Source organism: Benincasa hispida, unplaced genomic scaffold, assembly GCF_027475165.1.
Source record: "Benincasa hispida cultivar pf3 unplaced genomic scaffold, pf3_genome.v1.1 HicScf322, whole genome shotgun sequence".
In the NCBI taxonomy this organism is placed as follows: domain Eukaryota; kingdom Viridiplantae; phylum Streptophyta; class Magnoliopsida; order Cucurbitales; family Cucurbitaceae; genus Benincasa; species Benincasa hispida.
The window spans coordinates 1-11769 of NW_028326407.1; the positions used below are offsets into that span (position 1 = coordinate 1).

The 11769-nt window shown below is 40.1% G+C and overlaps 1 long non-coding RNA gene across 3 annotated transcripts; it reads right to left on the minus strand.

Moving 5' to 3' along the window:
* Nucleotides 1-9294: 9294 nt before the first annotated feature.
* LOC120070174 (uncharacterized) lies at nucleotides 9295-11219 on the minus strand. 3 transcript variants are annotated; one of them, XR_016527089.1, is made up of 4 exons: nucleotides 10784-11219; nucleotides 10611-10683; nucleotides 10431-10535; nucleotides 9295-10344 (listed from the first exon to the last, which is right to left on the minus strand). It is a non-coding gene; the product is annotated as an uncharacterized LOC120070174 (long non-coding RNA). The 3 variants fall into 3 exon arrangements; XR_016527090.1 differs by having other exon boundaries at nucleotides 9295-9516; nucleotides 9710-10535; XR_005479808.2 differs by having other exon boundaries at nucleotides 9295-10535.
* Between the last annotated feature and the right edge of the window lie 550 nt (nucleotides 11220-11769).

Below are 11769 nucleotides of genomic sequence, written 5' to 3' on the forward strand. Positions count from 1 at the left end.
AATCTTCATTCTATGCGATTATCTTGTATTATGTATGCTTCATTCTTCCGTTAGAGATACTCGGGAGGGCAGTCTAAGAACAGGATCTAGGCTTGGGAAGGTTAAGTTAGAATCTAGGCTCGGGAGAGCCAGATTAGAACACATAATAATGAGATAAGAGCTTTGGAATAAGCACTATTCGCTATTAACGCATCGCATGCATCCTAGAGATAGGATATGATTGTATGCGATCACCTTGCCTTTATGTATTTTACATCATCGCATGGGAAGAGAGTAGAGACTCAAGAATAAGCTCTATGAACACTTTTGCATTCAACACATGCATCCTAGACTTAGGAGTATCGCATTTGCATTGGAAAATGATTTGCTGTGCATGGTTGTAGCCTAATCGCATAATCTGATGCATTCCTAAGTAATGCTAGCTAAAGACCTTCTCAACCCATTCATCCGCATACTTAGTGCATCTATCACACAATTGACTTTTCTCAAATCCACCGCATTTGTTTATTTTTCATTAACGCAATCAACAACAAACAACCAATCATTTATTTATTTGGTTATCGCAAAGTATTCCTAAAAAATTACCAACGCAACCTGGTTTCACAAGTCCCTGAGTTCGACCCTGGACTTACCAGGAAACTCAGTGGAGTTTACACTTGGATTTCGCTGATGAAACTTGAGTGCATAATGCAATTTCACCATTGCATATCATCCATAATTTCACTTCATAAAATCAAGCAAGTTTTTAACGGCATTGTGGAGGACTTCAGCAAAATAGTATGCTAACAGTAATTTTTCTGATTTCTTTGCAGACTCTCAATCTCTGGCGAATTACGACTCAGAGATTGAGAGAATGTTTAGACAGAGACTGAGAGACGGCAAACAACAACCACAATTAGATAAAGAAGAGATGGCGTAGCAGCCTGGAAATGGAGCACCAAATAAAAATAATGTCATGGCGAATCCAATCCTGCTGGCAAAACATCGCAATAGACCTATTAGAGACTATGCTCGCCAAAACTCTATGATTCCTCTCAGGAATCATGAGGCCTACCCTTAATGGAAGTAGATTCGAAATGAAGCAGTGATGCTGCAGATGATCCATACTACAGGACAATTCGGAGGAAGGCGTGGTGAGGACCCGCACGCCCACCTCTGAAGCTTTATTGAAATCTACAATACTTTTGTGTTCTTGAACATCTCTACCGAAGAAGTTCGACTAACATTATTCCCATTTTCTCTCTGTGATCAGGCTAGGAAATGGACGTATTCTCTCGAACCGGGAGAGATCACTTCATGGGAACAGGTCATGGAGAAGTTTATGAGGAAATACTTTCCACCTACTGAGAATGGCAGACGAAGGAAACTAATTACAAATTTTGAATAAGACATGGACGAATCGCTCAGCGATGCCTGTGCGAGGTTTAAAAGGTTGGTCAGGGATTGTCTACACAATGGTTTGCCAGACTGCCTTTGAATGGAAATTTTTTATCATGATTTGAATCCCGCTTCACAGACCTCTACCAATACGGTAGCCATTGGTGGTTTGCTTGATAAAACGTATGACGAGGCGAAGAATATCTTGGATTGCATCTCTAAGAACCACGAAGATTGGAGAGAGAGTGGTCAGAGATTGAGAATCAAAGACAATGACGCAAGTAATAGTGCTATTGCTTCACTACAAAATCAGATGATCGCAATGATGAACTTAATCCAGGGAATTGCGATCAGCAACCCAACACCGCAAAATGGGCAAATCAACGCAATGAGTCAAAACACTGCAAGGTGTGCGACTTGCGGTGATGGGCACGCGATGGAAGATTGCCCGCAAAATTCACAATCCGTTTACTTTGTAAAAAATAATCTCTTTTCAAATACCTACAACCCCAGGTGGAGAAACCACCCCAATTTTTACTTGGAAGAATCAGCAACAGAATTTCCAACCCATGGCACAGAAAGAAGTGGGATTCTTCCCATGCAAGAATGGTCAGAAAAACAATCAAGCATGTAGCTCACAACCATTGCAATCCTCTTCCTTGGAAAGCTTATTGAAGCAATACATAGAGAAAAACGAAATTGTGCTTCAAAGTCAGGCTACGTCCATCCGCAATCTAGATTTACAAATGGGCCAGATTACGAGTGAGCTAAAGAGTAGACCGCAAGGGGCTCTGCCGAGTTCATCAAAACTCCAACACAACCCGGGAGGTTCAGGTAAAGAGCAATGTCAGGTTGTGACATTGCAAAGTAGAAAGACTGTGGAGAGAGAAAAGAAGAAGCTTAGTTGGACAGCTTCCATTGCGGAGGAATCTGAAGTTGCGGTGAAGCAAGAAGAAGGAGGAGAAAAAGAAGCAATAGAACCAGAGGTTGCGTCAACCTCAAAACCAACTGAGACGGGGGTAGTGAAAGTGCAGTTACCCCTTTTCCCTCCGAGACTAAGAAAGAAAAATAACGAAGAGGTACAGTTCCAATGCTTTTTATCTATGTTAAAACAATTACATATTAATATTCCATTTAGTGAAGCAATTGAGTAAATGCCTTCCTACGCAAAGTTTCTGAAGGATATGGTAACCAAGAAGAGAAAAGCTGGTAAGTTTGCCACGGTGGCATTAACACAAAGTTCAAAATCAATAATTCCACCGAAGATGAGCGATTCTGGGAGCTTTACTATTCTTTGCTCCATAGGAGGACTGTACATCAGGCAAACCTTGTGTGACCTGGGAGCCAGCATAAATTTGATGCCTCTGTCAATCTTTAGGCAGCTAAATGTGGGGCAACTTGTGCCCACAACGATAACTCTCCAACTAGCCGATAGATCTCTGGTGCATCCAAAGAGAAAGGTGAAGGACGTGCTGATAACCATTGATAAATTTATCCTACCAGCCGATTTCATCATTTTGGACTACGAGGTCGACAAAGATGTGCCCATCATTTTGGGGCGACCATTTTTAACAACAGGTTTTGCTCAGATTGATGTGCATAAAGGGGAAATCACTTTGAGCATCAACGGACAGAAGCTCAAGTTCAACATAATTCGTGCCATGAAGTTTTCGGATGAAGAAGACCTGCATGACTCAGATGACAACCAGAATTTGATTGAAGAAGAAAAGTTTGATGAAGAAAATGAAGAAGAGGATGCCAGCGCATCCGTTGCTGCCTGTAATGCGATCATAACAAAAACAAGCAAGGAAAAAGAAACGATCGCAGACCAAGAAGAAGAGCCAAAAGAAAAAGAAGAAAGAAAAACAACGCAACCATCCTTAGAAGAACCACCGACACTGGAATTAAAGACCCTACCGAATCATTTAAAGCACGCATTTTTGGGGCAGAACGAGAAGCTTCCAGTTATCATTTCCTCTGAGCTCAATGAAGACCAAGAGAATGAGTTGATGAGAATTCTAAGGAAGCATGTGCGAGCAATTGGCTGGACGCTCGCTGACATTAGAGGAATCAGCTCAGCGTACTGTATGCACCGCAATCGTCTTGAAGAGGACCACAAGGCAACGATCAAACATCAACGCAGACTCAACCCTGCGATGAAAGAGGTCATAAAAAGGAGATCATTAAATGGTTAGATGCGGGCATTATCTATCCTATAGCAGATAGCACGTGGGTCAGCCCCGTGCAGTGTGTGCCAAAAAAGGGTGGCATGACAGTAGTCCCGAACGAAAACAATGAGTTAATCCCGCAAAGAACCGTCACGGGGTGGTGCATTTGCATGGACTACTGCAAGCTGAATGCGGCCACAAAGAAAGATCATTTCCCTCTACCGTTCATTGATCAAATGCTAGACCGTCTAGCTGGAAATGACTTTTATTGCTTTCTGGATGGTTATGTCGGGTACAATCAGATTATGATAGCTTAAGAAGACCAAGACAAAACCACATTCACCTGCCCATATGGGACCTTTGCTTTTCGCCGCATGCCGTTCAGCCTTTGCAATGCGTCAAACACATTCCAAAGGTGCATAATGGCCATCTTTTCGGACTATCTTGAGGACTCTGTTGAAATCTTTATGGACGACTTCTCTGTTTATGGGAACACCTATGAAGTCTGTCTAGCCAACTCGGAGAAGATACTGAAGAGATACAAAGAGACGAATCTGGTGCTTAACTGGGAAAAATGCCATTTCATAGTAAAGGAGGGCATAGTGTTGGGGCACAAGGTTTCCCGGGATGGATTGGAGGTGGACAAAGCAAAAATTGAAGCAATTAAAAAACTTTCACATCCAACAAGCATGAAGGCTATACGAAGTTTCTTGGGGCACGCTGGATTCTACAGACACTTTGTTAAACATTTTTCCAAAATAGTGCGACCATTGAGTGCGTTGTTAGAGGCTGACAGAAAATTTGATTTTGACAACAACTACCTCAACGCATTTCGAGTTTTGAAGAATGCGCTGATTACCACACCCGCACTAATTGCACCTGATTGGACACTGCCCTTTGAAATAATGTGCGATGTAAGCGGGTATGCGATTAGAGCAGCTTTGGCACAAAAGAGAAAAAAAATCTTGCATCCCATCGCATGTGCGAGTAAAACATTAAATCCCACTCAGACGAATTACATCACCACAGAGAAAGAGCTTCTCGCGGTATTTTTGTGGTTGAAAAATTTTGGGCATATCTGTTGGGAACAAAGGTACTCATCCATACTGATCACTCGACAATCAAGTACTTAATGACAAAGAAGGACGCAAAGCCAAGGTTGATCAGATGGGTTCTCCTCCTTCAAGAATTTTATATAGAAATAATTGATTGAAAGGGGACGGAGAACCAAGTTGCGGATCACTTGTCCAGATTGAAAAATCCTGAGGTTGACTATAATGAGTCTGAGGTGAGTGCGATGTTCCCGAATGAGCAACTATTCCATATTGAAGAATTGCCCTGGTATGCAGCATAGTCAATTATCTGGTTTGCGAGTAATTTCCTGAAGATTACACCTACCACCAATAGAGGAAACTCAAACATGAATGCAGACATTATTACTGGGATGAGTCGAATCTGTATAAAAAAGGAACAGACCATATTTTGCAATTATGCATACCAAATGCTGCTCAACAACGCATATTATCGCAATGTCACGACTCACCATATGGTGGGCACTTTGGAGGACAGTGCACCGTAGCCATGGTTTTACAGAGTGGATTCTTTTGGCCTACATTGTTTAAGGATGCAGCTGACTACGTAATGAAATGTGATTGGTGCCAACGCACAGGTAACATTTCATGGAAACATGTAATGCCAATGAACACCATCTTGGAGCTTGAATTGTTTGACGTATGGGGTATTGATTTCATGGGACCATTCCTTCCCTTGAATGGTAAACATTATATTTTATTAGCCGTCGATTATGTATCCAAGTGGGTAGAGGCAGTGGCATGCACCGCAAGCGATGCAGCAGTAGTCTCCCAATTCCTAAAGAAACATAGTTTCACTCATTTTGGCACTCCCCGTGCCATCATAAGTGATGAATGGTCCCACTTTGTTAACCATACCGTTAAGGAGTTGCTGTGCAAATACAACATTTTCCACAAAGTGGCCACGCATACCACCAGACGAATGGTCAGACCGAGGTTTCCAATCGAGAAATTAAGCTGATACTCGAGAAGGTAGTAAGGCCTTCACGAACAGACTGGGCAACAAAGCTTGACGATGCGTAGTGGGCATACCGGACTGTATTTAAAACACCCATAGGTATGTCCTCATATGCATTGGTATTTGGTAAGGCGTGTCATTTTCCTCTGGAGTTGGAATATAAGGCACTGTGGGCGGTAAAGAAGCTGAACTTTGATTTGAAGAAAGCAGAAGAAGCGCGAAAAATGCAACTGGTCGAGCTAGAAGAATGAATGATTAACGTATATGAGAACGCGGAGATTTACAAGGAGCACACCAAACGCTGACACGACAAATACATATGCAGTAAGAACCTCTAAGTCGGGCAAAAGGTCTTACTCTTCAACTCACGTCTATGACTCTTCCCGGGAAAATTTTAATCATGCTGGTCCAGACCCTTCATCATTAAAGAATTATTCCAACATGGTGCGGTGGAGCTGATCACTGAGGATGGAAGCCGTACATTTAAGGTTAGTGGACAGCGAGTTAAGGCATATTGTGGAGGTGATTTCCAGCCAGAAAAGACTCCGTGAATCTGAAAAACCCGGAATACCCTTTGTTTGGTTCTTGAACTCTCATTCCTTCGTCACTTTAATCATCATTTATTTATCTGCATTTTACTCATTATTACTTCCATGAAAAAAAAAACATGTTTCGTTTAAAAATCATTTGACCCTCTCACTGTTTGTTTACAACGATTAAGGCACAGGATTGCGAAGATGTTACATGAAGCAGCAAATTATCTCACTCCATCACCGCAATCCAAAGAAGAGAGATCGCCGCAAAGATGGATGCGTCAATACACACTGCGGGCGACAACGCAAATTTGGAGGTGTATTCTTCCTTATCTTTATTTCAAATTTTGCGTTATCGCATCGCATGTTAGGTTTAAGAGTTTTATCACCGCATCCTCTTTGATTACCGCTATCATTTGACATAGATAAATTTAGTAAGACATCGCATGCTGTTTCTTTGCCAAGTATGATTTCAACGATGAAAAACATGCTTCTATTTCTTTCGTATATACTAGAGTCATCTTAACTTTATGATAGTCACCTCATAAAATATTTCTAGAAGTTAGGAGTTTGCTAGCTTTCTTTCAAACTTTCTTTACGAAGCTTTCTAAGAACATCGCATGCCTTATCTCAATCTTTTGGCAATGAGGACATTGCCGCATTTTAAATTTGGGGGTGAGGTATTTATTTTCGACCTTGCTACTCTAAAAAAAAAAATTGAGAATAATAGCTCCACTGTCAATGCAATGGGAAACCCATGTTGATAAGAGTTAAGTTGTGAAAGGCACTTACCCGTAGTTGGATGTCCGCATGACACATGCAGGGGCAAGCCAAAACGAAAGTAAGTCACCAGGATCAATGCATAAATAAATGACCACAACTCCGCTGCCAAGTATGTATGAGTTTAGTCTGAGAAAGAGCGCATTGCTCGTAGTTGGATGTCCGCATGACACACGTGGGGGCAAGCCAAAACGAAGGTAAGACACTTGGATCAACGCAAGGTCAGAAAAAAAAAATATAATAATGTCAAGAAATATGCAAGTATAAAATCATTTGATACCCCGGTGGAAAATTTTCTTTTTGAAATAAATCATGCGATGTTTCGAAAATTAGTAAAGTCCTTTTGAAGGTTAAGCTTGTAGTCCCTAGGTCTTATAAACATTTTAAGAAGAGACTTGAATAAAACTTAAGGAAATTTTGGTATATAGGATTTGAACGAAGCATTCTTGAGAAATCTAGGAAAAAGAACATTGTGGTCAATTCGCTAAAATAAATCTTTAGCTTATGCTTGAGGACAAGCATTGTTTAAATTTGGGGGTGTGATAACGGGTAGAAATGCACGTTATCATAGTGCTAAATTCTTAAACAATGCTGGCTTGCATTGATAAAACATGTTAAATTGTGTCCAAAAAACATTAGATTCATAATATTGCAGTCTCATGTGTTCATCGCATTAGAACAGTTGATTTTTGTATTTTTGTGTAGAATATGCAATGACGCAAGGCAGAAATTGCGATCATAGAAAATCATTGGTTGAGCGCAACATCACCGCAAGGCTTTGCGGTGATCGTGTTCACAAACATTTGCTCAAGAAGGATTGCCGCAACTTGGTCGGCGCAACATGGTGGGTGCATCTGGTTGAAAGACTAATTAATCACGATGAGACAGAAAGCTGTTGACAGTCGAATTTGAATTAAGTTGACAGTCGTTAACGATAACAAGTACATTCAGCTTTTTGGTGACAAATATTAGGCGCATCAATCAGGGAATTAAAGTCGTCCCATCTGTGCAATCATGAGAGAGAAGCCACCGTTCACCCTGGATGTTCTATAAATACCAAAGGCATCCTTCAGAAAAGGGGTTCACCGTTCCATCAGTCACGAGTTCTCCATCTTACGAGTTTAGCCTAGTTCTTAGATTTTCTTTTACTTCAAGGCGGACGCGAGAGAGGAGGTTGTGCCGACAGATCATTCCGATAAGCTTGGGAAAACGCCGAAAGCTTCAAGGACAGAGAGAGGACCAACGCCTGCAGAAGCAGAAATATCTTTGGAACTGAATAAAGAATTATAGTGTACAAGCCTCGATCAGCAAAGAATTTCTACCAGGCTCTCTACTTTTAACTTCCATTATTATTTTGTACTCCACTCATTTATCGAAATGGAATCTACTTCTCTATATCTGTTCACTTTCTGTTATTTACGCATGAGTAACTAAATCAGTTGAATGGGTTGAGAAGCATTTAGCTAGCACAACTAGGGAATCTTCATTCTATGCAATTGTATTATGTATGCTTCATTCGTCCATTAGAGATACTCGGGAGGGCAGTCTAAGGACAGGATCTAGGCTTGGGAAGGTCAGGTTAGAATCTAGGCTCGGGAGAGCCAGATTAGAATGCATAATCAAGAGATAGGAGCTTAAGAATAAGTACTATTCGCTATTAACACATCGCATACATCCTAGAGATAGAATATGATTGTATACGGTCACCTTGCCTTTATGCATTTTGCATCATCGCATAGGAAAAGAGTAGAGACTCAGGAATAAGCTCTATGGACACTTTTACATTCAACACATGCATCCTAGACTTAGAAGCATCGCATTTGCATTGGAAAATGACTTGTTGTTCATGGTTGTAGCATGATCGCATAAACGCATTCCCAAGTAATGCTAGCTAAAGACCTTCTCAACCCGTTCATCCGTATACTCAGTGCATCTATCACACAACTGGCTTTTCTCAAATCCGCCGCATTTGTTTATTTTTCATTAACGCAATCAACAACAAACCAACAACTATTTATTTATTTGGTTACCACAAAGTTTTTCTAAAAAATTATCAACGCAACCTGTTTTCACAAGTCCCTGAGTTTGACCCTGGACTTACCAGGAAACTCAGTGGAGTTTACACTTGGATTCCACTGAGGAAACTTGAGTGCACAATGTAATTTCACCATCGTATATCATCCATAATTTCACTTCATAAAATCAAGCATCAGTAAGTCAGTCTACAGAACCCAAAACATGGGCTCTGATACCAACTGTAATAACCCGACCCCTTAAGACTTAAGTTAGGCCATTACTAAATACATGCATGCATGGAACTTAAAACGACACCCTTTTATGGTGAAATAAATGCTATATAAATAAGGTAAGTTCAAAAGTCCTTCATTAAATTCAAATATTAAAAGCAAATAATAAGGTACCCATAAATCATAAATGATAATAATAAGTCTAAAAACAATTCTTAATAGTAAGTTTCAAACAGCAAAACTGAAAGTTGAAAAAAAAAACATGGAAAGAAATTTAAATATCATGAGCGGAAGCATAAAACTGGTCCCAGTGACTTGATCACGAATTCCGCTTGTCAATTGTCGGTGCATCTCTATCTTTACCTTAAACAACAACATGAGAAAGGATGAATATAAAATACTTAGTAAGTAATCCCACTACTGGGGTCGAGCTAGACATCTATGTTCTCTAGATGCCCACCCCTGGTGGAACATAAAAACTGCTCTAGTCCTCCTGGGACACATACATACATGAAAAAATAATTTCTATCCTACTGTAGTTAAGTATGCCCACTACCTCTGGTGAATCCCGAAAGAAACACAACCCTTTGTGAATCCTGAAGAAAATATAACCCCTGGCGAATCCCGAAGAAAACATAACCTCTGGTAAATCCTGAAGGAAACACAACCCTTGGTGAATCCCGAAGGAAACATAATCTTTGGTGAATCCCGAAGGAAACATAATATCTGGTGAATCCCGAATGAAACACAATATTTGGTGGATCCCGAAGGAAACACAATATCTAGTGGGCATCTAACTAATCAGTAAAGACACTATCACAGTCTTAACATCACAATTATCACAATATGGTTCTATAACATACATATACACCTCAACATCATGGCTATACCACATGCATATATGCCTCAATATCTTCATATCAAATACAATCTTAGTGAATCAAGTATCATTTCTTACTAGCATGCAAGTATCTACGTGCATCAATAAATCTTTCAGATTCTCATACAATAACATATATCGGTCATACTATACTATCCATCTATCATGCTATCGTTTTGTCATAATAATCAACTATCATGCTGGCATATATCTAGTGTCTGGCCGTGGGTAGGATTACTTACATCGAAGTCAAATTCAGATATTAATCCAAGATAATGGTCTCCAACAAAATAAATCCTGAATTAAGTCCCCTAATACAGACATAATACTAAATTTCAGTCTTTGGAACCAAGACCCAAACATACAAATTTAATCCAACGATCACCAATTAACTTACCCAAACGAAATTTGATCAACAAACACTTGTAAGATTTCGACTCCAAAATCTCCTCTTGGCAGATTTTAAAACCCAAATGGACGACGACTTAGAACCTTCAAAATACTTAAAATTAAACCATTATTTAGTCCAATAATCAATAGATGCCCAAAAACCAACAACAAGGATCACAACGCTTACCAAACTACTTGCTGAACGAACTCGAATCCGCTAGGCAGCACGTTGTGCACTCCGAAGTACGCCGATCTTGGATCTAAATTCCAAATATAATCGACATCAACCAAAAAGGAATCCAAAATTTAATGGGCAACCAAGAACCTTCCAAAACTCAACTGCTCTTACCCAAAACTTACCAACACTAGCCGAAATCCGATGAACGACAGCGAAGGAAGGCAGTGACCAACGGAGATCGGCGGCTGGGCTCGGGCGTCGGGTTGGACGAGCAGCTCGGCCTCAACCAAACAGGGTTGGGTGGCGTCGAGTGGCTATTGGAAGAAATGGTGTGGTGGCTAGTCATGAAGGCAGCGGCTAGAGTTGAAGCTCGAAGTGGTGGCGTCGCTCAGCTGGGCTAGTTCGCGCGTGAAGGCCAGCGCGACTCCAACAGATCTGACAGACGACGTCGAACGAAGCTAACGTGTGGCTGGGCTTCACGTCTGACTAGTGGCGCGCTGAAGAGGCTTCAGATCGGCGACTGCTCATCGGCGTTAGGCTCTGTGGAAATTGCGGCTGCTGGGAGCTTCGACGGCGAGCATTTTCACGGGGGAGGGGGAGTGAGGAAGAAGGAGAAGGGAAATTTTTGTTTTTATTAAAATAATAATAATAATAATAACTTAAAAACTTGAAATAAAATAAACTTTATTTTATTCTTTTCCTTATTTCACTTTATTTTATTAACTTCTTTTCTTTCCCAAAAATGGAATTAATTCCTGTCATTAATTTTCAAATTGAATAATTTCAACGTCAAATTCATTAACTTCCCGCAATTACAATTGAAGTTCAAAATTCCAAAAATACCCTCAAATAATAAAAATTAGTGAAATTACATTAATAAAAAAAATGTGGGGTGTTACATACCCAACCCTATCTATATACTTATATACCGTTTTGGCTATATACTTAAACTTGATCATTTTTATGTCTCTACATAAAGTTTAAATATTCATGTTATAGTCATGGGTTCATTAGTTTATTAGATTTAGGAATCTATTAATGCAATTTATATATTCAATAAAAACTTTAATGAAATAATCTCAATAACATCTTTATCGAATATAGAAACATGTTTAAAGTTTACAAACTATGAGTTTCATGACATATAACCCAACATTTATGTTTATCC